Genomic DNA, 24,673 nt, shown 5'->3' on the forward strand with positions numbered 1-24,673 from the left:
GGTGAAGAGATTGGAATATGATTGATTGATTGCATCTGTGAACAGGTGTTTTTTATACAGGTAACAAGCTGAGATAAGGAGCACTCCCTTTAAGGGAGTGCTCCTTATCTCAGCTCGTTACCTGTATAGAAGACACCTGGGAGCCAGAAATCTTGCTGATTGATAGGGGATCAAATACTTATTTCACGGATTAAAATGCCAATCAATTTATAACTTTTTTTAAATGCATTTTTCTGGATATTTTTGTTGTTATTCCTTGAAAAAGTCACGTGTCAGTGATGCAACGCGTGGGAGGAGCTTAGGACGTTCAGTGCTGCAATACACCTGAAGGTTAACAGTAGCTGTTTCTCTATGGGAAACCTCGTCCACAGCGGCTGACTGCAATCTGCATATTTGAATGCTTCTAATAGACCGGGGGGTTACGAGTGTATCTCTTGTCCCTGTTTTGCTTGTGCACTATCTAGTAAGTTCACTGCACAATGATCTATTTTTTCTTTGCTTGCTTTGCATAAAACCTTTATCCTGAGAGCCGAATCACCAGCAGTATTATGGCTAAAGTGGGATGCAAGAAAAACTAAATATCCTGATACAAACGATCTAACCCAGTGAGTCAATCAATCTGAATTAAGGGAAGGAACTGTTTAATTATTTTTACTTTCCCCCACTATTTATCTCTGCCTGGACATTGTACTCAGAGTGTCATTATTATTTTGTTTATATTCACCGTCACATCACTAATTTGAAGATTTATTTTGGCAATTTTAACACATGTATTAGCACCATAATTATTTATCTATTTTATTCACATGTATGCATTTTTTATTCCTGGATTGAAGCTTAGTCGCAGCAGCATATTGTGCACTATTTATTTAAAGCGCATCAATTTTATACTTAGCACTGTTAAAATAAACCTACCATTAAAATTAGAGACAGATCATTTCTTTGTCAGTTGGCAAACATACAAAATCAGCAGGGGATCAAATACTTTTTTCCCTCACTATATATGTTTGCAACTAAAGCCCCAGATTTTCTGCTGATTTTTTCCTTCGTATTTACCAAAACCATATAATATGAGGTCAAACCTTAGGAGTTTCAATTTGTATGCAATCAGGCAGGCCCTTGCACTACATGGTTTTGGTAAATCTAAGAACAAAAATCAGCAGAAAATCTGATAGTGTGTATGGGGCTTAATACATTTTTTTCAGTTAGCCCAGTGAGTTGAAGCAGTTTCTTTTTGATACTTACTTAAGGGGTGGTTGAGCATATTCAGGTCTTTTATTCATAGTTATTGTGGCATACTTTTAACAATAGCTTCCACCTCTACCCATGTGGGATATTAACTCTTTTTTGATGTTTGATATTTATGTTTAGGGGCAATATCTTGAGGGTCCAAATCTTGAGTCTGTCACTAGAACACGACATGAGGGTAACCGTTCCCAACAGAGGCCCAGGCAGCCAAAAAAACCTTTCCGGGGGTTCTGACCCCTCCACCATCTATCCAAAATGGGAAAAAAACTATTTTGGCTGTCGTTGTCCTTTCAATGAAACATCAAATTTTACATGCAATCGATGTGCACAGCAAAGCACTATAGTAACTGACAAAACATCATTTGTAAGGAAGGGATTTTTTTCACTTTTTTTGTTAACCCTATTTCCTAGAAAAATTAAATATTTCCTTTTTACACATAGAAAAACACAGTTGTAGACACAGTTGGTGGTTTATATATAGTGTTAGTGCAACAAAAATCAATGCGGCACAGGAAATCCAGGAAACCTCAATACGATCAGAAAGTCTGTAGAAGTGAGATAATATAAAGTAGATACATTCTGCCTGTCTGGGCTTCATCCTCTACGCTCACCAAAGCCAAAGGAAATCCAAGCATTGGTATTATTCCAGTGGACAAACTGGGCTTTAAATGATCATTTTCCAGAAGGAATTTGAACTTTGCCCCAACTTTGCTAAGGGTGCTGAGACAGCTTCTGCCATTAAAAAATATCGAAATGTTTTCTGGGTGGCAGATTGTCTAGGAAATTGCTGGGAAAATAAAGCTGAATGCCAGACAGATGTAAAAATAACAGCATTTAACCACATTGTAAGAAAAAAAAAAATAACAGTAATTAATGCAGATGTGTATTGATTCTGAATTATTAAATGTATCATTAATTGCATCCAGTGTAAAGCTTGTCATACACCAGCAGAAATTTGTTTGAAAGTTTGTACGGAAATGTATAAAAAAATGTTTACCGACCCAACACATTTCATATGAAAACCCTGAAAATTTTAGTTTGATTACCATGCCAATGTTTTGAATTCTACATTCAGATTCAGGGTGTGCATTATAATATTATTATTATTATTATTATACAGGATTTATATAGCGCCAACAGTTTACGCAGCACTTTACAATATAAAAGGGAGACAATACAGTTATAATACAATAAAATACAAGAGGATTAAGAGGGCCCTGCTCAGAAGAGCTTACAATCTAATAGGGTGGGGCAGGTGGTACAAAGGGTTGTAACTGTGGGGAATGAGCTGTTGGAAGTGGTAGGAGATTAGTTGGAGACGTGATAGGCTTTCCTGAAGAGATGAGTTTTCAGGGATCGCCTGAAGGTAGCAAGAGTAGGGGATAGCCGGATAGATGGAGGTAGCGAGTTCCAGAGCATGGGAGAGGCTGTGGAGAAATCCTGGAGACGAGCATGGGAGGAGATGAGAGAGCTTGAAAGCAGGGGGTCTTGAGAAGAGCGGAGAGGTCGATTTGGGTGATATTTGGAGACAAGATTGGTGATGTAGCAATTTTACTGTAAATATAATTTTTCTCAAACAAAAACCACATTCAAAATTTTCACCGCTCCAGAAAAAAATTTCATCCCTCACCTTCAAATTTTCCTGTCACTACAAAAATGGTCCTTGATTCAACCCCATTATTTAATAGAAAATTGAACAAAGGTTTTAGAACATTTTTTTTCTATGAAATTCTACAACCCATAGATATAACAGTTTAAAAAAACAGTTACATTACCGGCACGCTCCGGGAATGTAACTGTCACATTGTGCTCTCAACCAAACTGACAAGCCATCAAATGGCTGATGTCATAACAGATCACGTGTGCAAGTTCACCTTTGGCATTTGGTCTTGCTCTAGAATTATTGCTCTTGTTCACGGCGATACCTCACATGTGTGGTTTGAACACCGTTTACATATGTGGGCGCGACCTACGTACGTGTTCGCTTCTGCATGCAAACACACGGGGACGGGGGCGCTTTAATTCCCCCCCCCCCGCGTGCTTCCTGTAAAAACAATCAAGCCGCTGAACAGCCACTATGATTGTTTTTACATGACAGGGAATTGCCGGTGTTCTGTTAAATTAACTCGTCAGAAACTCCAACCACCTCATTTCCAGTTTATTTAACCACTTCCCTACCCGCCTATAGACATATGACGTCCACAGATGGGATCTCCCATCCTGGGTGGACGTCATATGACGGCCTCAGGTTCCCGGCCGCCTAGGAGGCGCGCGTGCACGCCCGCCGCGTTGCTCGGTACCCGATGCGTGTGCCCGGCGGCCGCGATGTCCACCAGGCACCCGCGATTGCCCGCTAACCGGGCCGGACCGTGGATCTGTGTGTGTAAACACACAGATCCACGTCCTGTCAGTTCACAGGAGAGCGATCTGTGTTCCCAGAACGGAGAAACGCTGATCGGTTTCCTCCCCTTGTGCGTCCCCTCCCCCTACAGTTAGAAGCATTCCCTAGGAAACACATTTAACCCCTCCCCGCCCCCTAGTGGTTAACCCCTTCACTGCCTGTCACATTTACACAGTAATCAATGCAAATTTTATAGCATTGATCGCTGTATAAATGTGAATGGTCCCAAAAATGTGTCAAAAGTGTCCGATGTGTCCGCCATAATGTCACAGTCACGAAAAAAAATTGCGATCGCTGCTATTACTAGTTAAAAAAATAAATAAATAATTTTTTTTTAAAAATGCCATAAATCTATCCCGTACTTTATAGACGCTATAACTTTTGCGCAAACCAAACAATATACGCTTATTGCGATTTTTTTTACCAAAAATATGTATATGTATTTTTTTTTTTAAATTGGGATATTTATTATAGCAAAAAGTAAAAAATATTGTGTTTTTTTCAAAATTGTCGCTCTTCTTTTGTTTATAGCGCAAAAAATAAAAACCGCAGAGGTGATCAAATACCACCAAAAGAAAGCTCTATTTGTGGGGAAAAAAGGACGTCAATTTTGTTTGGGTACAACATCGCATGACCGCGCAATTGTCATTTAAAGTGCGACAGCGCTGAAAACTAAAAATTGGTCTGGGAAGGAAGGGGGTGAAAATGCCCGGTATTGAACCGGTTAAACCATCAGTAATTGGAGATTTTGACGAATTGCTGTTTGGACACAACATCGGCAACCAGATACAGTCAGGTACAAGAAGATTTTGCTGTTTTAACACCACAGCTGCTAATGAGGACAAAGTTGACACTGCCTTTGAGGCGACCATTTTGTTGGTTAGTATCGGAGTGAGTAACAATCTCCGCTCATAATATCATGCAGCGGACTGTATTCGGTTGCTGGTGTTGTGTCCAACCACCAATTCGTCAAAATATCCAATTACTGATGGTTTAAACAAACCAGAAGTGAGGTGGTTGGAGTTTCTGACGAGTTGGCTAATTTGACAGAACACCAGCAAAAAAAAGAAGATACTGTATATGAATGATGCCTGCAGCTGCAGGCATCATTCAGATTTAACCACTTAATCTCCAGGACATCATATGACATCCACCTAAGGAGAAGTGGTTAAAAATGCACAGCAGCCAGATTGCATGGTACTGTGGTACCATACGATCCGGTGCAGGCAAACGCACTATATTTGTGATCTGAGTATGGGTGTTGTTAGGAATACCTTAACATCCGCAGCAGATTGCACACATGGTGCACACGATCTGACTTTTGTCTGAAGGGCATTGGCCCAAACTTGTCTTGCATACACACGGCACACAATTGTTGGCCAACAAACACGAATGTAGTGACGTACTACGTGGGTTTTCAGCTCTTTAGCGTCACCCTTTGGGCTCCTTCTGCTAAATTAGTGTTAGTAGAAGTTTGGTGAGTATTGATTCGTTCTTTTCATTTCGCACTTTTCATTTCGCGCTTTTCATTTTGCCTTTTTCAGTTTGTTTCTGAATGGCCGTTCGCCAACCAGACATGTTGTGGAATCAGAGGAGATAATGTGTTATTTATTATTGGCCTTGGAGTTATTGCTTTGATATTTTTTTTTGGTTGAATAATGATTTGATTTGGTATATTTTCTATTTTTTTGGATGCATAGAATGCACTTTTTGGTTAAGTTCTATTGGCAGATAGCATGTCTAATTTTATTTGTTTTCTTTTTTTAATGCACAATAAAAAAATTGTGGAGAATAATACTTGGCTATGTGTTTAACTTCAATTGACAGTTTGGGAGTAGGCAGTTATATTGAAAAAATACAATGTAAAATTAACAAGGGACACCAACATAGTTGTATCTTTGATCTTAAAAACTACAGGATAATGGTGTTGTGGTAACTTGCCCAAAAAAAAAAAAAAAAAAAAAGCATAATAATATTATTCTTGATATCACTAGGAAAAAAAAAGCCTTTGAAAATTAGTTTACAATAACTCCATCGGTATCACCAGCAAAGCAGCTTCATTATTATCTCATTAAAGAAGAAGAGAATGTGCACTGAATTTCGAGATTTCATAATTTGCCACGTCACGAATGTTAATTCTCCATTACAAAACGCTAGTTTACAAGACCGACCGCTTCTGGCTCGTCCTTGCTTCCGAGCATGCGTGTTTGTACTTTGGACTTTTATCCGACGAACTTGTGTACACACGATCAAAAAATCCAACAACAAACATTTGTCCGCGGAAAATTTTAAAACCTGCTATCCAACATTTGTGCGTGGAAAATCTGACAACAATTGTCCGATGGAGAGTACACATGGTCATCACACATTTCCTGTTCAGAAAGTCCGATCGTGTGTACGAGGATTTAGTGTTTTTTGATTTTTAGATCTACCTTACCTGACCGGATATATCAATCAAATATCTGTTCTCTGGTCTACCAACATTTTCAGCACATCCCTCTCCCGGTCATCTTTCCAGCACACAGTTCTCGTGTTCCATAATTCTGTCACCTGATGCTCGCACATATAAAAGAAGTGGGTTCAGTGCCTGTAATTTATTCTTTTTCAGCAACAAGAAAGATGAGGTGGATTTTATGACATGAGTAAACTTCAGGTCACACTTCAGAGCTTTCCTTTTCAGAATTATGAGAGCCGTGGACATGTTTTTAGAAATGTTACATAAACACCGGTGACATGAAAAGCAATACGATACTGTATCTAGTCTAAAGTGTGACTGATAGCTCTCTTTCATCTCATGGATTATTTTCCATTGTGTTTAGCCCTTTTTGGCCTACCACATAATTATTCCGTGGAATGGCACATCTATTTATGAAGAAAGCTTTTTCGGATCCTTGGTTTGGATTCATGTTTTGCAAAAATGCATGCAGTTTTTTGTGTTTTTAACTTGCATCATGATATGCGTTATTGTGTGTTGTTACACAATTGGCTGTGTTTCCCTTTATATGATGCTGCATCGTTTTAATGTAGTAGAGTGTAGTGCTGTGTTAGTCATTGACGTGAAGAAAGTTTGGAGTTTGGGTGGTACCCTTTAGGCCTCATGCATACTGGGTGTTTGCCCAGCTCTTCTGAATGCCTTTCTCCTGGCAGGGGAAAAGCAGTGATAAAAATGTGCCTAAGGCAGCGTTTTTCAAGCATGTTTAGGTACGTTTACACATGTTTAGGTTAGAGATGTAACATTTCCAGACAAATGCAATGTATATAAAAGTATTATGCTTGAAATAAAATGACAGCTTATTCTGTAAATAAACTAAACTTGCTTTTTAAAATTGATTTTTTTTATTTATTTAATTGAATAATAGGGACTGTATACACTATATTACCAAAAGTATTGTGACACCTGCCTTTAGGCCCCTTTCACACTGGGGCCGTTTGCAGGCGTTATTGCGCTAAAAATAGCGCCTGCAAACCGCCCCTAAACAGCCTCCGCTGTTTGTTCAGTGTGAAAGCCTGAGGGCTTTCACACTGAAGCGGTGCGCTAGCAGGAGAAGAAAAAATCTCCTGTCAGCCGCATCTTTGGAGCGGTGAAGGAGCGGTGTATTCACCGCTCCTAAACCGCTCCTGCCCATTGAAATCAATGGGACAGCGCGGCTATACCGCGGTAATACCGCAGCTATAGCCGCGCTATACGAGGGGTTTTAACCCTTTTTCGGCCGCCAGCGGGGGATCAAAACCGCACCGCTAGCGGCCGAATACCGCGGTAAAACAGCGTTAAAAATAGCGCTATTTTACCGCCGACGCCCCCTACCGCCCCAGTGTGAAAGGGGCCTTACACGCACATGACTTTTAATGGCATCCCAGTCTTAGTCTGTAGGGTTCAATATTGAGTGGGCCCACCATTTACAGCTATAACAGCTTCAACTCTTCTGGAAAGGCTGTCCACAAGGTTTAGGAGTGTGTCTGTGGGAAGAGTTGGCCATTTTTCCAGAAGTGCATTTGTGAGGTCAGATACTGATGTGGACGAGAAGGCCTGGCTCACAGTCTCCACTCTAATTTATTCCAAAGGTGTTCTGTTGGGTTGAGGTCAGGACTCTGTGCAGGCCATTCAAGTTCCTTCACCCCCAAACTCACTCATCAATGTCTTAATAGACCTTGTTTGTGTACCGGTGTGCAGTCATGTTGGAACAGAAAGGGGCCGTCTCCAAACTGTTCCCACAAAGTTGGGAGCATTAACCACTTGCCGACCGCCTCACGCATATATACGTGAGCAGAGCGGCACGGGCAGGCAAAATCACGTACCTGGTACGTGATTGCCTTCCCGCGGGCGGGGGGTCCGATCGGACCCCCCCCGGTGCCATCGGCGGTCGGCGTTTGGCTGGGAGAGTTGAGAGACGAGGGGGAGACCATCCGATCGTGGCCCCCCCCTCGCGATCGCTCCCAGCCAATGAGAAACATCCCCTGCCTCTGTATAGTACACAGAGGCAGAGGATGTGATGTCATCTCTCCTCGGCTGGCCAGTTTCCGTTCCAGCACCGAGGAGAGAAGACATGTAAGTGCACCAACACTCACACAACACAGTAGAACATGCCAGGCACACTAAACACCCCCGATCCCCCCCCGATCGCCCCCCGATCCCCCCCAATCACCCCCCCCCCCTGTCACAAACTGACACCAAGCAGGTTTTTTTGTTTTGTTTTGTTTTTTTCCTGATTACTGCATAGTGTCAGTTTGTGACAGTTAGCAGTGGTAGGACAGTTAGTATTAGCCCCCTGTAGGTCTAGGGTACCCCCCTAACCCCCCCTAATAAAGTTTTAACCCCTTGATCACCCCCTGTCACCAGTGTCGCTAAGCGATCATTTTTCTGATCGCTGTATTAGTGTCGCTGGTGACGCTAGTTAGGAACGTAAATATTTAGGTTCGCTGTCAGCGTTTTATAGCGACAGGGACCCCCATATACTACCGAATAAATGTTTTAACCCCTTGATTGCCCCCTAGTTAACCCTTTCACCACTGATCACCGTATAACTGTTACGGGTGACGCTGGTTAGTTCGTTTATTTTTTTTAGTGTCAGGGCACCCGCCGTTTATTACCGAATAAAGGTTTAGCCCCCTGATCGCCCGGCGGTGATATGCGTCGCCCCAGGCAGCGTCAGATTAGCGCCAGTACCGCGAACACCCACGCACGCACCGTACACGCACCGTACACCTCCCTTAGTGGTATAGTATCTGAACACATCAATATCTGATCCGATCAGATCTATACTAGCGTCCCCAGCAGTTTAGGGTTCCCAAAAACGCAGTGTTAGCGGGATCAGCCCAGATACCTGCTAGCACCTGCGTTTTGCCCCTCCGCCCAGCCCACCCAAGTGCAGTATCGATCGATCACTGTCACTTACAAAACACTAAACGCATAACTGCAGCGTTCGCAGAGTCAGGCCTGATCCCTGCGATCGCTAACAGTTTTTTTGGTAGCATTTTGGTGAACTGGCAAGCACCAGCCCCAAGCAGCGTCAGATTAGCGCCAGTACCACTAACACCCACGCACGCACCGTACACCTCCCTTAGTGGTATAGTATCTGATCGGATCAATATCTGATCCGATCAGATCTATACTAGCGTCCCCAGCAGTTTAGGGTTCCCAAAAACGCAGTGTTAGTGGGATCAGCCCAGATACCTGCTAGCACCTGCGTTTTGCCCCTCCGCCCGGCCCAGCCCAGCCCACCCAAGTGCAGTATCGATCGATCACTGTCACTTTTTTTTGTAGCGTTTTGGTGAACTGGCAAGCGCCAGCGGCCTAGTACACCCCGGTCGTAGTCATACCAGCACTGCAGTAACACTTGGTGACGTGGCGAGTCCCATAAGTGCAGTTCAAGCTGGTGAGGTGGCAAGCACAAGTAGTGTCCCGCTGCCACCAAAAAGACAAACACAGGCCCGTCATGCCCATAATGCCCTTCCTGCTGCATTCGCCAATCCTAATTGGGAACCCACCACTTCTGCAGCGCCCGTACTTCCCCCATTCACATCCCCAACCAAATGCAGTCGGCTGCATGAGAGGCATTTATATGTCCTCCCGAGTACCCCTACCCAACGAACCCCCCCAAAAAAGATGTGTCTGCAGCAAGCGCGTATATAGACGTGACACCCGCTATTATTGTCCCTCCTGTCCTGATAATCCTGGTCTTTGCATTGGTGAATGTTTTGAACGCTACCATTCACTAGTTGAGTATTAGCGTAGGGTACAGCATTGCACAGACTAGGCACACTTTCACAGGGTCTCCCAAGATGCCATCGCATTTTGAGAGACCCGAACCTGGAACCGGTTACAGTTATAAAAGTTACAGTTACAAAAAAAAAGTGTAAAAAAAAAAAAAAAACACAAACAAAAATAAAAAAAAATAGTTGTCGTTTTATTGTTCTCTCTCTCTCTATTCTCTCTCTGGTGTTCTGCTCTTTTTTACTGTATTCTATTCTGCAATGTTTTATTGTTATTATGTTTTATCATGTTTGCTTTTCAGGTATGCAATTTTTTATACTTTACCGTTTACTGTGCTTTATTGTTAACCATTTTTTTGTCTTCAGGTACGCCATTCACGACTTTGAGTGGTTATACCAGAATGATGCCTGCAGGTTTAGGTATCATCTTGGTATCATTCTTTTCAGCCAGCGGTCGGCTTTCATGTAAAAGCAATCCTAGTGGCTAATTAGCCTCTAGACTGCTTTTACAAGCAGTGGGAGGGAATGCCCCCCCCCCACCGTCTTCCGTGTTTTTCTCTGGCTCTCCTGTCTCAACAGGGAACCTGAGAATGCAGCCGGTGATTCAGCCAGCTGACCATAGAGCTGATCAGAGACCAGAGTGGCTCCAAACATCTCTATGGCCTAAGAAACCGGAAGCTACGAGCATTTTAGGACTTAGATTTCGCCGGATGTAAACAGCGCCATTGGGAAATTGGGAAAGCATTTTATCACACCGATCTTGGTGTGGTCAGATGCTTTGAGGGCAGAGGAGAAATCTAGGGTCTAATAGACCCCAATTTTTTCAAAAAAGAGTACCTGTCACTACCTATTGCTATCATAGGGGATATTTACATTCCCTGAGATAACAATAAAAATGATTTAAAAAAAAATATGAAAGGAACAGTTTAAAAATAAGATAAAAAAGCAAAAAAATAATAAAGAAAAAAAAAAAAAAAAAAAAAAAAAGCACCCCTGTCCCCCCTGCTCTCGCGCTAAGGCGAACGCAAGCGTCGGTCTGGCGTCAAATGTAAACAGCAATTGCACCATGCATGTGAGGTATCACCGCGAAGGTCAGATCGAGGGCAGTAATTTTAGCAGTAGACCTCCTCTGTAAATCTAAAGTGGTAACCTGTAAAGGCTTTTAAAGGCTTTTAAAAATGTATTAATTTTGTTGCCACTGCACGTTTGTGCGCAATTGTAAAGCATGTCATGTTTGGTATCCATGTACTCGGCCTAAGATCATCTTTTTTATTTCATCAAACATTTGGGCAATATAGTGTGTTTTAGTGCATTAAAATTTAAAAAAGTGTGTTTTTTCCACAAAAAATGCGTTTGAAAAATCGCTGCGCAATTACTGTGTGAAAAAAAAAAATGAAACACCCACCATTTTAATCTGTAGGGCATTTGCTTTAAAATAATATATAATGTTTGGGGGTTCAAAGTAATTTTCTTGCAAAAAAAAAATAATTTTTTCATGTAATCAAAAAGTGTCAGAAAGGGCTTTGTCTTCAAGTGGTTAGAAGAGTGGGTGATGTGTGACGTAAGCTTCTAAATGTTGTGCATAAAATGCCAGGACAGTTCAAACCCCCCCAAATGACCCCATTTTGGAAAGTAGACACCCCAAGCTATTTGCTGAGAGGCATGTCGAGTCCATGGAATATTTTATATTGTGACACAAGTTGCGGGAAAGAGACAAATTTTTTTTTTTTTTTTTTTTTTTGCACAAAGTTGTCACTAAATGTTATATTGCTCAAACACGCCATGGGGATTTGTGAAATTACACCCCAAAATAAATTCTGTTGCTTCTCCTGAGTACGGGGATACCACATGTGTGGGACTTTTTGGGAGCCTAGCCGCGTACGGGACCCCGAAAACCAAGAACCGCCTTCAGGCTTTCTAAGGCCGTAAATTTTTGATTTCACTCTTCACTGCCTATCACAGTTTCGGAGGCCATGGAAAGCCCAGGTGGCACAAAACCCCCCCAAATGACCCCATTTTGGAAAGTAGACACCCCAAGCTATTTGCTGAGAGGTATAGTGAGTATTTTGCAGACCTCACTTTTTGTCACAAGGTTTTGAAAATTGAAAAAAGAAAAAAAAAAATTTTTTTTCTGGTCTTTCTTCATTTTCAAAAACAAATGAGAGCTGCAAAATACTCACCATGCCTCTCAGCAAATAGCTTGGGGTGTCTACTTTCCAAAATGGGGTCATTTGGGGGGGGGTTGTGCCATCTTGGCATTTTATGGCCTTCAAAACTGTGATAGGTAGTGAGGAGTGAAATCAAAAATGTATGCCCTTAGAAATCCTGAAGGTGGTGCTGGGTTTTCGGGGCCCCGTACGTGGCTAGGCTCCCAAAAAGTGCCACACATGTGGTATCCCCGTACTCAGGAGAAGCAGCTGAATGTATTTTGGGGTGCAATTCCACATATGCCCATGGCCTATGTGAGCAATATATCATTTAGTGACAACTTTTTGTAAATTTTTTTTTTTTTTTTTTTTTTTGTCATTATTCAATCACTTGGGACAAAAAAAATAAATATTCAATGGGCTCAACATGCCTCTCAGCAATTTCCTTGGGGTGTCTACTTTCCAAAATGGGGTCATTTGGGGGGGGTTTGTACTGCCCTGCCATTTTAGCACCTCAAGAAATGACATAGGCAGTCATAAACTAAAAGCTGTGTAAATTCCAGAAAATGTACCCTAGTTTGTAGACGCTATAACTTTTGCGCAAACCAATAAATATACGCTTATTGACATTTTTTTTACCAAAGACATGTGGCCGAATACATTTTGGCCTAAATGTATGACTAAAATTTAGTTTATTGGATTTTTTTTATAACAAAAAGTAGAAAATATCATTTTTTTTCAAAATTTTCAGTCTTTTTCCGTTTATAGCGCAAAAAATAAAAACGGCAGAGGTGATCAAATACCATCAAAAGAAAGCTCTATTTGTGGGAAGAAAAGGACGCAAATTTCGTTTGGGTAGAGCATTGCATGACCGCGCAATTAGCAGTTAAAGCGACGCAGTGCCGAATTGTAAAAAGTGCTCTGGTCAGGAAGGGGGTAAATCCTTCCGGGGCTGAAGTGGTTAAATTGTCCAAAATGTCTTGATATGCTGACGCCTTATGAGTTCCCTTCACTGGAACTAAGGGGTCAAGCCCAACCCCAGAATAAAACAACCCCATACCATAATCCCCCCTCCACCAAATGCTTTGGACCAGTGCGCAAAGCAAGGTCCATAAAAACATGGATGAGTGAGTTTGGGGTGGAGGAACTTGACTGGCCTGCACAGAGTCCTGACCTCAAACCGATAGAACACCTTTAGGAGGAATTAGTGTGGAGACTGAGAGCCAGGCTTTCTCCTCCAACATCAGTGCCTGACCTCTGAAATGCGCTTCTGAAAGAATGGTCAAACATTCCCATAGACACACTCCTAAACCTTGTGGACAGCCTTCCCAGAAGAGTTGAAGCTGTTATAGATGCAAAGGGTGGGCCAACTCAGTATTGAACCCTACGGCCTAAGACTGGGATGCCAGTAAAGTTCATGTGCGTGTAAAGGCAGGTGTCTCAATACTATTGGTAATATAGTGTATGTTAACAACATTTGAACTATGCATGAGAACAGATAACCACCCCTTTCCCTCATAATAATTAAAAGCTTCCTGCCAATATGCATTTTCAGTTATTGACAATGCTGATCCAGAAGATTATTTTGCTCTATGAAGAGTTTGATCAATGTTCTCCTGATTTTCAGGTATCATTGTATCTATAAATAAAGGGTTTGTGATTTTTGGGAGGCCTCTCTTGGAAAGAGAACTCTGGAGGGAAAAGCTCCTTGTACTTTCATTATGGCCCTCATCATTTAATTCCATAAAGTATTTTTAATGTCTTTAGGGCACCTCTGCCATGCAAGGATGTATTTTGTCATCCTTGTAGCATTTGGAAAAGAATATAACTTCTCACAATATTTGCAAATTGCAGCTTTGCGCTCAGCAGGAATTGCACTGTGGAAATTATTCCAAATTCTAGATGCTGGTCTCGCCATTTTACTGAGCGAAGGAAAACAAAGAACAATTTACTGAGCAGACTATAGGTAAGCCTTATCCTATGATGGTGGAGAACATTAATAGGAATCCTTTAAAGGTTATAAAGATATAATTTGTCAGAAACATTTACCCTCTTACCTGTCAACTACGGTAAGGCCTGAGAGCACAGAAACTCTACTCTCTACTCCATCTTTTACTATATCCCAATAATCACCCAACTGTAGGAGGTACAAGATGGAGCCCATAAGCAAACAAAATTGGAGCCTTTCCCCCGCAGTGCCCCCTGGTGGCAGAAATGCACATTTCCCTTGTTAAAGAACTGCATTGAGAAGTACAGTGTTACTTGAACAGTATTCCAGGATTTGCTTGTCTGCAGCTGAAAGAGAGTAACTAGGTGTTCCGGGAGCTGCATATCAAGTCAAGACCTGCTGTATGATAGTGAATGGCCCCCGCCAGGCTGGGACTGCCATTCATTATCATACAGCAGGTCTTGACTTGATGTGCTGCTTCCAGGACACCTAGTCACTCTCTACCATTGCCTGGAGCTCTCCTTCTAGCCAGCACTTACAGCGGTGGACGCAGGACTTCATTCCCATACACACTGAGCATCTCACACACATATCCTTGGTTCAGCTGAGAGAACTTGCAATAATTTAAGACTTTACATAAAGCCTAATGCCGCGTACACACGGTCGGACTTTCCGGCATACTTGGTCCGGCGGACCAGAGTGTGCCGGACAATCCGCCCGTGTGTGGGCGGCGGCGGACTTTTCCGGCGGACTTCTTCCCAAAAGCCCGCCGGACCTAGATTTCAAACATGTTTGAAATCTTTCCGTCGGACTCAGTTTCGGGCGGAAAGTCCGCTCGTGTGTGTGCTGGTCCGACGGAAAGCCCGCTCGTGTGTAGGCTGGTCCGACAGACCAAATACGACACGAGGGGATGGTATTGCATCTCGCGCTCGCTGCAATAGGAAAAACAAATCTTCCTATTGCGGCGAGCGCGGGGCATACCAGGCCCTTAGGTCTGGTATGGATTATAAAGGGGAACCCCGCTACGCCGAAAAAACGGCGTGGGGTCCCCCTAAAATCCATACCAGACCCCGATCCGAGCACGCAGCCTGGCCGGTCAGGAAAGGGGGTGGGGACGAGCGAGCGCCCCCCCCCCTCCTGAACCGTACCAGGCCGCATGCCCTCAACATGGGGGGTGGGTGCTTTGGGGGAGGGGGGCGCCCTGCGCCCCCCCCCCCAAAGCACCTTGTCCCCATGTTGATGAGGACAAGGGCCTCTTCCCGACAACCCTGGCCGTTGGTTGTCGGGGTCTGCGGGCGGGGGCTTATCGGAATCTGGGAGCCCCCTTTAATAAGGGGGCCCCCAGATCCCGGCCCCCCACCCTATGTAAATGAGTATGGGGTACATGGTACCCCTACCCATTTACCTAGGAAAAAAGTGTAAGTAATAAAACACACTACACAGGTTTTTAAAATATTTTATTAAACAGCTCCGGGGGGGGGATCTTCCTCCGGCTTCGGGGGTCTTCTTCCGGCTTCGGGGGTCCCTCCGCTTCATCTTCTCCCGGCGTCCGGTTGGTTCTTCTCCGCTCTCCGGCCTCTTCTCCCGGTGTCGCAGGTCTTCGGCCGGCCCCTCCGCTCTCTTCATGTAGCTCTATTGCGAGCGGAGGTCCGGACTTCTGGGCTTCTGGGCTTCTTGGCTTCTTGGCTTCTTGGCTTCTTGGCTTCTCTTCTCTTCCCCCAGATGTTGACACGACGCTCTCTCCGGCTGGACTGGTTTCTGAGGGCTGCGTTGTGACTTATATAGGCGGAGACCCCGCCCCCATATGATGTCACAGTCCCTGGGCATGCTGGGACTGTGACGTTTTAGGGGCGTGGTCGACCACGCCCCCCGACCACGCCCCTAAAACGTCACAGTCCCAGCATGCCCAGGGACTGTGACATCATATGGGGGCGGGGTCTCCGCCTATATAAGTCACAACGCAGCCCTCAGAAACCAGTCCAGCCGGAGAGAGCGTCGTGTCAACATCTGGGGGAAGAGAAGAGAAGCCAAGAAGCCAAGAAGCCAAGAAGCCAAGAAGCCCAGAAGCCCAGAAGTCCGGACCTCCGCTCGCAATAGAGCTACATGAAGAGAGCGGAGGGGCCGGCCGAAGACCTGCGACACCGGGAGAAGAGGCCGGAGAGCGGAGAAGAACCAACCGGACGCCGGGAGAAGATGAAGCGGAGGGACCCCCGAAGCCGGAAGAAGACCCCCGAAGCCGGAGGAAGATCCCCCCCCCGGAGCTGTTTAATAAAATATTTTAAAAACCTGTGTAGTGTGTTTTATTACTTACACTTTTTTCCTAGGTAAATGGGTAGGGGTACCATGTACCCCATACTCATTTACATAGGGTGGGGGGCCGGGATCTGGGGGCCCCCTTATTAAAGGGGGCTCCCAGATTCCGATAAGCCCCCGCCCGCAGACCCCGACAACCAACGGCCAGGGTTGTCGGGAAGAGGCCCTTGTCCTCATCAACATGGGGACAAGGTGCTTTGGGGGGGGGGGGGGCGCAGGGCGCCCCCCTCCCCCAAAGCACCCACCCCCCATGTTGAGGGCATGCGGCCTGGTACGGTTCAGGAGGGGGGGGGGCGCTCGCTCGTCCCCACCCCCTTTCCTGACCGGCCAGGCTGCGTGCTCGGATCGGGGTCTGGTATGGATTTTAGGGGGACCCCACGCCGTTTTTTCGGCGTAGCGGGGTTCCCCTTTATAATCCATACCAGACCTAAGGGCCTGGTATGCCCCGCGACGGGGCTCGCAAGGTGTCAATCTAGCCGATAAAAGCGGCAAGATTGACATCCTTTTCTAGTCCCGTCGCACCTGAGTCACGTTCAAAATGAACGGACTTGTCCGTGTGTGGGCAAGTCCGTTCATTCTGAAAGTCCGCCGGAACTCCGGCGAAAGTCCGTCGGAAAGACGGGCGGACTTAGCCCGCCGGAAAATCCCGGCGTGTGTGGGCAAGTCCGTTCGTTTTAAAGTCCGGCGCACCTGGCGGACAAAGTCCGTCGGAAAGTGTGCCGGACCAAGTAGGATAGAAAGTCCGCTCGTGTGTACGCGGCATTAGAAATCTTTCATTAAGGTCTTCATGTTTTATAGTTTGAATACCATGTCATAGATATATTAGTTATCATTGCAAAAGAACATAGTTCACACTTCTTTCTTTTGTTTTCTAATTTTTCCAGAAAAAAACAAAACAAAAATGACTTTGAAAAAAAAAAAAATTTCCCCAATTTTTGTCTTTTTTCCAGGCCTTCCCATCTCTAGTCTGTTGCCACTCCAGTAACATAACATGAGAATAATGTAAGTACATATGATAGGAGATAATAAATGGTCATTAGGTTGGTTCAGGCTTCAATGGATGGGGTCCAGGTCTCAGGACAGTATTCGGTTGATCAGGTAATGGAAGAAAGGTTGGGGGAATTTAGGTCTAATAATGCCATCTTGGGCCGATCCCATCCCAAACCTCCAGTTGTCCAGTGCCACTTAAAAAAAGCAAAAGAAAAAGATGGTTCCACTAAGACAACTTTAGTGAAAAACAGAAATCAGGAAAAAAAGAAAAGGGAAAAGGGGCTCTCTAATCAGCCCAGGTCTTTAAGCATCCACGTTCCCACCAATTTAATTAAAGGCGGTATGTAGCATATCCATGGACCCCAGGCCTTCTCAAACCCCTTCTGCTTATCCTTTAGTATGCTTGCTAAATTTTTATGAAGCATGATCCAAGAGGTGTTATTGTTTGGAGCAGAAATATCTACCACATAAGATTTCCAAGCTTTAGCAATGAATATTTTTGCTGCCAGGAGCATGTAAAAAACTGGCATCTGAGAGTAATCTTGGGAACATTGATATTGGTAACAGAATAAATCAATGTGTATATTCTCATCTCATCCAGGGGAGGTCCACCAAACGTGGAGCACAATTCCTGATTGCCCACAGCCTTTAAAATAAGACGGAGAAGCTTCCAGAGACATCCTGGCAATCCTGATAGAACCAAGTACCAGCTGGAAAGGACCTTGTGATTTACCACTTCAAGAGTCATCTTAAGGATTTCTTTGTGTACCCTAGCAGTCCATGAGGTCCAGTCTTCCTCACTAATCTCTGAGTTCAGGCCAGTCCCCCAAGCCTGCCTATGTGGTAGTTTGGTGGAGAGCATTCTACATAATGGAAATATGTTGCCCCTCTGGTTGGTCCCCCACATGCATCTGTATCTTTTTATTTATTACAGGTACTTATATAGTGGCATTAATTTACACAGAACTTTACATATACTTTACATTGCACATTCACATCAGTCTCTGCCCTCAATGAGTTTACAGTCTAAGGTCCCCAACAACACATACTAGGGCCAATTTAAACAGGAGGCAATTATTCTACCAGCATGTCTTTGGAGCGTGGAAGGAAAACAGAGGAAACCCATGCAGGTACAGGGAGAACATGCAAACCCCTTGCAGTGGTTGAGATTCAAACCAATGACCCCAGTGCTTCTAGGCAGAAGTGATAACCACTCAGCCACTGTGTTCAGTCAAAAAGTGTTGCTCACCGTGGTGTCTGCTGACTCTTTTTTATAGTGTTTAGTAAATGTAAGATATGTTGCATGTGGTAGATCTCTGAAGGGATGCATTTTCAGTGTTTGAATAAAATAGTCCTGAGTTTGATTCCATCTGTGGTCCAGAGAGTGTCCTATACAGTATGATAAAGGTCCTACAGTATGATAAAGGTTTTGTTTTATGCTGCTTTGGGGACAATCACGTAAGGAGATCTATGGAGTGAAGGGTAGCTGCTTGTGATTCAACAGCTGTCCATTCTAGTTTGTACATGGTATTATAACTGTGTGTCAGTTGTGTCAATTTAGCTGTCCTATGATAGTGCAGAAGATTTGGGACATCTAATCTGCCCAACGATTCGAGAGTATACAACGTATTGCATTTTGCCTCCCTTTCTAAAAATTCTGCCATCGATTCTACCAGCCCCTTTTATTCCAATACCAGCCATCATGTTTTTCAATGCAGAGGCATAGTTAAAAGCTACAGGAACTTGGTCTTTAATTCCTTCAGGAACCACTGCATAAGTCACATGACCTTTGATTGCTGATATTTAGTAGAAATGTAAAAACCCTTCAATACGGGGGACTTTAAAGCGGTGTTCCACCCGCAATTCGTTTTTTTTAAAGTCAGCAGCTACAAACATTGTAGCTGCTGACTTTTAATAAGGACACTTACCTGTCCAGGGAGCCCAGAATGTCGGGCCCCTGAGGCCGATCCGTCTATCGGATTGGGTGCAGGCGCCACCATTCTAACTAAGGGAAACTGCCAGTGAAGCCTTGTGGCTTCACTGCTCGTTCCCTACTGAGCATGCACGAGTTGCACGCCGCTTTGTGAATGGCCAGCTGTCTTCTGGGGGACACACAGATCCCAGAAGACAGTGGGGGGCTCGCTGCACAAAAGGAACTGGGACTGGATGGATCGGAAGTACAGGCTGCACTTCATAAAAAGGTACGATAGAAGAAGAAATTTCTTTTTTTTAACATCCAAAAACGAGGGGTGGAGAGGTGGTCTTTCGTTTAAGACCACCTCTCAAAAGTGGGTGAAACTCCGCTTTAAGTATAGCATTCAAGAATGAATCACATAGAAAAAAAAATCACATTTATTAATTACAATAGATACAGTATCTCACAACAGTGAGTACACCCCTCACATTTTTGTAAATATTTTAGTATATCTTTTATGTGACAACACTGAAGAAATGACACTTTGCTACAATGTAAAGTAGTGAGTGTACAGCTTGTATAACAATGTAAATTTGCTGTCCCCTCAAAATAACTCAACACACAGCCATTAATGTCTAAACCACTGGCAACAAAAGTGAGTACACCCCTAAGTGAAAATGTCCAAATTAAGCCCAAAGTGTTAACATTTTGTGTGGCCAACATTATTTTCCAGCACTGCCTTAACCCTCTTGGGTATGGAGTTTACCAGAGCTTCACGGGTTACCACTGAAGTCCTCTTCCACTCCTCCATGACGATATTACAAAGCTGGTGGATGTTAGAGACCTTGAGCTCCTCCACCTTCCGTTTGAGGATGCCCCACAGATGCTCAATAGGGTTTAGGTCTGGAGACATGCTTGGCCAGTCCATCACCTTTACCCTCAGCTTCTTTAGCAAGTCAGTGGTCATCTTGGAGGTGTGTTTAGGGTCGTTATCATTTTGGAATACTGCCCTGCGGCCCAGTCTCCAAAGGGAGGGGATCATGCTCTGCTTCAGTATGTCACAGTACATTTTGGCATTCATGGTTTCCTCAATGAACTGTAGCTCCCCAGCACTCATGCAGCCCCAGACCATGACACTACCACCACCATGCTTGACTGTAGGTAAGACACACTTGTCTCTGTACTCCTCACCTGGTTGCCGCCACACATGCTTCACACCATCTGAACCAAATAAGTTTATCTTGGTCTCATCAGACCACAGGACATTGTTCCAGTAATCCATGTCCTTAGTCTGTTTCTCTTCAGCAAACTGTTTGCGGGCTTTCTTGTGCATCATCTTTAGAAGAGGCTTCCTTCTAGGAGGACAACCATGCAGACCAATTTGATGCAGTGTGCGGAGTATGATCTGAGCACCAACAGGCTGACCCCCCACCCCTTCAACCTCTGCAGCGATGCTGGCAGCACTCATACATCTATTTCCCAAGACAACCACTGGATATGGCGCTGAGCACGTGCACTCAACTTCTTTGGTCGACCATGGCGAGGCCTATTCTGAGTGGAACCTGTCCTGTTAAACAGCTGTATGATCTTGGCCACCATGCTGCAGCTCAGTTTCAGGGTCTTGGCAATCTTCTTATAACCTAGGCCATCTTTATGTAGAGCAACGATACTTTTTTTTCAGATCCTCAGAGAGTTCTTTGCCATGAGGTGCCATGTTGAACTTCCAGTGACCAGTATGAGAGAGTGAGAGCAATAACACCAAATTTAACACACCTGCTCCCTATTCACATCTGAGACCTTGTAACACTAACGAGTCACATGACACATGGCTACTTGGACCAATTTGGACATTTTCACTTAGGGGTTACATTTTCACTTTTGTTGCCAGCAGTATAGACATTAAAGTGATTGTAAAGGCTCGTTTTTTATTTTTTTTTAAATAACAAACATATCATACTTACCTCCATTGTGCAGCTTGTTTTGCACAGAGTGGCCCCGATCGTCCATTTCTGGGGTCCCCCGGCGGCTCTCGCGGCTCTCGCGGCTCCTCCCCGCATCAGATAACCCCCTAGGAGAAGCGCTCCCGAGTCCAGCATTTGCATCCATAGACACGAATGCTGGACTGGGCCCCACCCCCCGGGGCTGTGTCATTGGATTTGATTGACAGCAGCGGGAGCCAATGCCTGCGCTGCTATCAATCTATCCAATCAAGAGCCGGGACCCCGTGGAGAGAGGGACAGCGCGTCCCTGCCGAGGGAAATACGGGGGTCAGGTAAGTAAAACAGGGGGCTAGGGGGCCGGTTACTGCCAGGTGTTTTTCCACCTTTATGCATAGGATGCATTAAGGTGAAAAAGCACAAGGGTTTACAACCCCTTTAATGGCTGTGTGTTGAGTTATTTTGAGGGAACAGCAAATTTACACTGTTATACAAGCTGTACACTCACTACTTTACATTGTAGCAAAGTGTCATTTCTTCAGTGTTGTCACATGAAAAGATATAATAAAATATTTACAAAAATGTGAGGGGTGTACTCACTTTTGTGAGATACTGTAAAATATATACAAAAAAAATCCTCATATGAGGTAAAACTGATTTAGGGTACACCATCAAAGTATGTATTGATCCTTGGCTCACATTATAATAATGCTAGTTTTAAAAGATTCAAAGGAAAAACTATCAACCATCCCATGCAACCCTTGGGCTACTTGTTTTTAATAAAATAGGATATAGTTTCTTCTTTTTCAATAATCCCACTAAAGGCTTTCACAGCAGATAACAAAGCAGAAAATGGATATGAAGAAAAGTGGAATACTGATTATTCCTGTACAGAATGTAATGTGAACACACAGCTACCAAATAAAGGGAAGCAGCAGTCATTCTTTAGCCCCCCAACCTCTAAGGCCCTGAGGCAGCTGCAGCTCCTGTAGTTACTGCCTAGTTGATAAAACAAAGAGTGCTAACACCATTGATTTTCCAACTCAAGAAGAGCAGTAGTTTAAGGTTGCCATTCATCTCAGTTTTCCAGGGACAATCCCCATTTTTAAAGATCTGTCCTTGGGAAATAAGCATCCCCATCATGTCCCCAAGCAAGAGGTGGTGTACTGTAAACATTACTGTGCAGATACTTCAGCTACCCCAATAAGGAGCTGCTGGCCACAGTAGCCAATCATGCATGCATTGCTATCTTCATGAGGTGGGCTGGCTTTCCTTTTCTGATTATGGAGTTCAGCAGCTCTATTTGGGGTCACCAAGATACCTGCGCAGTGTAATGTTTTCACAACAGTGGCTCATGGCCGGGAACAATGTGTGTGAAGAGGGATCCCCACTCCAGGTGGAGTCATGTGATGGGTAAAATACCACTACTTTCTAGTATTATGTATCCCTGACCTCTACTCTCCATGTGATACTTGCTCCTGACTACTGCACTATGTACATCCCTTACTCTTGACCTTTGCACTCTGTGTGTCATTTACTCCTAAGTCTGACCTCTGTATTCTATGCTTTACTCCTGACCTCTGTTCTCCATGCATCACTTACTCCTGACCTCTGCATGCTTTACACTGCCACACTGCATCCAAATAAATTTTGTACTGTTTTTTTTTTTTTAAGCTTTCTCTTAGTTGAATTTAACCACTTGCCTTCCACCCATAGTACTTTTACTGTGAGCGGGCCTCCATTCATGACTGTTTTGCTTACTATTATGATTCTGTGATTGGCCCACAGCTATCACATGGTACCTGGGCCAATCACAGCACAATGTACCATGTGATTAGCTGTAACCAATAACATATCACAATAGTAATCAAGCTGTCATGAATGTGAATGAAAGCCATTCATGACAGGTAAAACTATTGGTTAGAACAGTGATCATAACTGTTACAAGCAATAGTAGTGTAAAAAAAAGAAAAAATTCCTGATCACCCCAACACATTACCCCCTCCCCCCACGGCCCTTTTGTGACATCACCGACCCAGCATGCACTGGTCGGTGATGTCACAGGGGGGCGGTGCAACCAGATGAAGTCACCCGGTGGCCCCGCCCCTTACCTATTTAAGAACTGTCAAATAGCAGAGCAGGCATTCAGCAGTTAGCCTTAGTCATGGAAGGATTTTTTTCCAGGTCCAGCAGTGTGGCGGGTGTCGTGATTGATGATGGATCTACATTGGGGGACATTGTGTTTTTTGTTTTTTTAATAAAGTCATTGTCAAAAACTGCCTCTTGTCTTTAATTATTTTTGACGCTTTTTTTTGGTGAATGAGTAGGGGTACAATGTACCCCTACTCATTCACATAGGAAGAAGGCCGGGATCTGGGGGCCCTTTTGTTAAAGGGGGCTTCCGGATTCTGATAAGCCTCCTGCCGTAGACCCCCACAACCTCCGCTCAGGGTTGTTGGGAAGAGGCCCTTGTCCCCATTAACATGGGGACAAGGTGCTTTGGGGCAGAACCCCCCTATGTTGAGGGCATGTGGCCTGGTATGGGTAGGGGGCGCTTGCTTATCTTCCCTCCCCCCCTTTGCTGACCTACCGGGCAGCATGCTCGGATAAGAGTCTGGTATGGATTTTGGGGGGATCCTCAAGCTATTTTTTTTTGTTAATTTTGGCATGGGCTTCCCCTTAAAATCCATACCAGATCCAAAGGGCCTGGTATGGATTGGGGGGACCCCCACGCCTTTTTTAAAAAAAAATTGTATTGTCAGTTTTGCTGCAGCAGGTTCTATACACGGTACAGATGTGCCACTTTACAGGTAGACTAAGGGGACTCCCCCAGGCACTATATTTAAAGGAATTTTTCTTATTTTTTTGCTTCACTTCATCATGTAAAAAATTTTTTTTTTTAAGTTTTTGCATTGATACATGTCCCCCAGGGCAGTACCCAGGCCCCCATAACCTTTTTATGGTCAATAACTTGCATATAAGCCTTCAAAATGGGCACGTTTGCTTTTTCAAGTTCGGTTCCATTGACTTTAATAGGGTTCGTGGTTCGGGTCTGAACTTTTACAATGTTTGAGAGTTCTGGTGTGAACCAAACTGGGGGGGGGGGGGGTGTTCGGCCCAATTCTATTGAGGGGATTAAAATAATAGGATTTTTATAACAGCTTACCTGTAAAATCCTTTTCTTGGAGTACATCACGGGACACAGATCACCATAGTAATTACTATGTGGGTTATAGGCCACCTTCAGGTGATGGACACTGGCACACCCTAAACAGGAAGTTGCCTCCCTATATAACCCCTCCCATACCAGGAGCACCTCAGTTTTTGTAGCAAAGCAATATACATATACATATACCCCAGAAGAAGAGGGGAGGGACCTCTGTGTCCTGTGATGTACTCCAAGAAAAGGATTTTACAGGTAAGCTGTTATAAAAATCCTATTTTCTTTATTGTACATCACGAGACACAGAGCACCATAGTGATTACTACATGGGACGTCCCATAGCAATGCTATTTGAGGGGAGGGAGACACAACCCATAGGGCGCCAACAGACTTGAGGACCT

Source organism: Aquarana catesbeiana, linkage group LG04 (assembly GCF_042186555.1).
Source record: "Aquarana catesbeiana isolate 2022-GZ linkage group LG04, ASM4218655v1, whole genome shotgun sequence".
NCBI classification, from domain to species: Eukaryota; Metazoa; Chordata; class Amphibia; order Anura; family Ranidae; genus Aquarana; species Aquarana catesbeiana.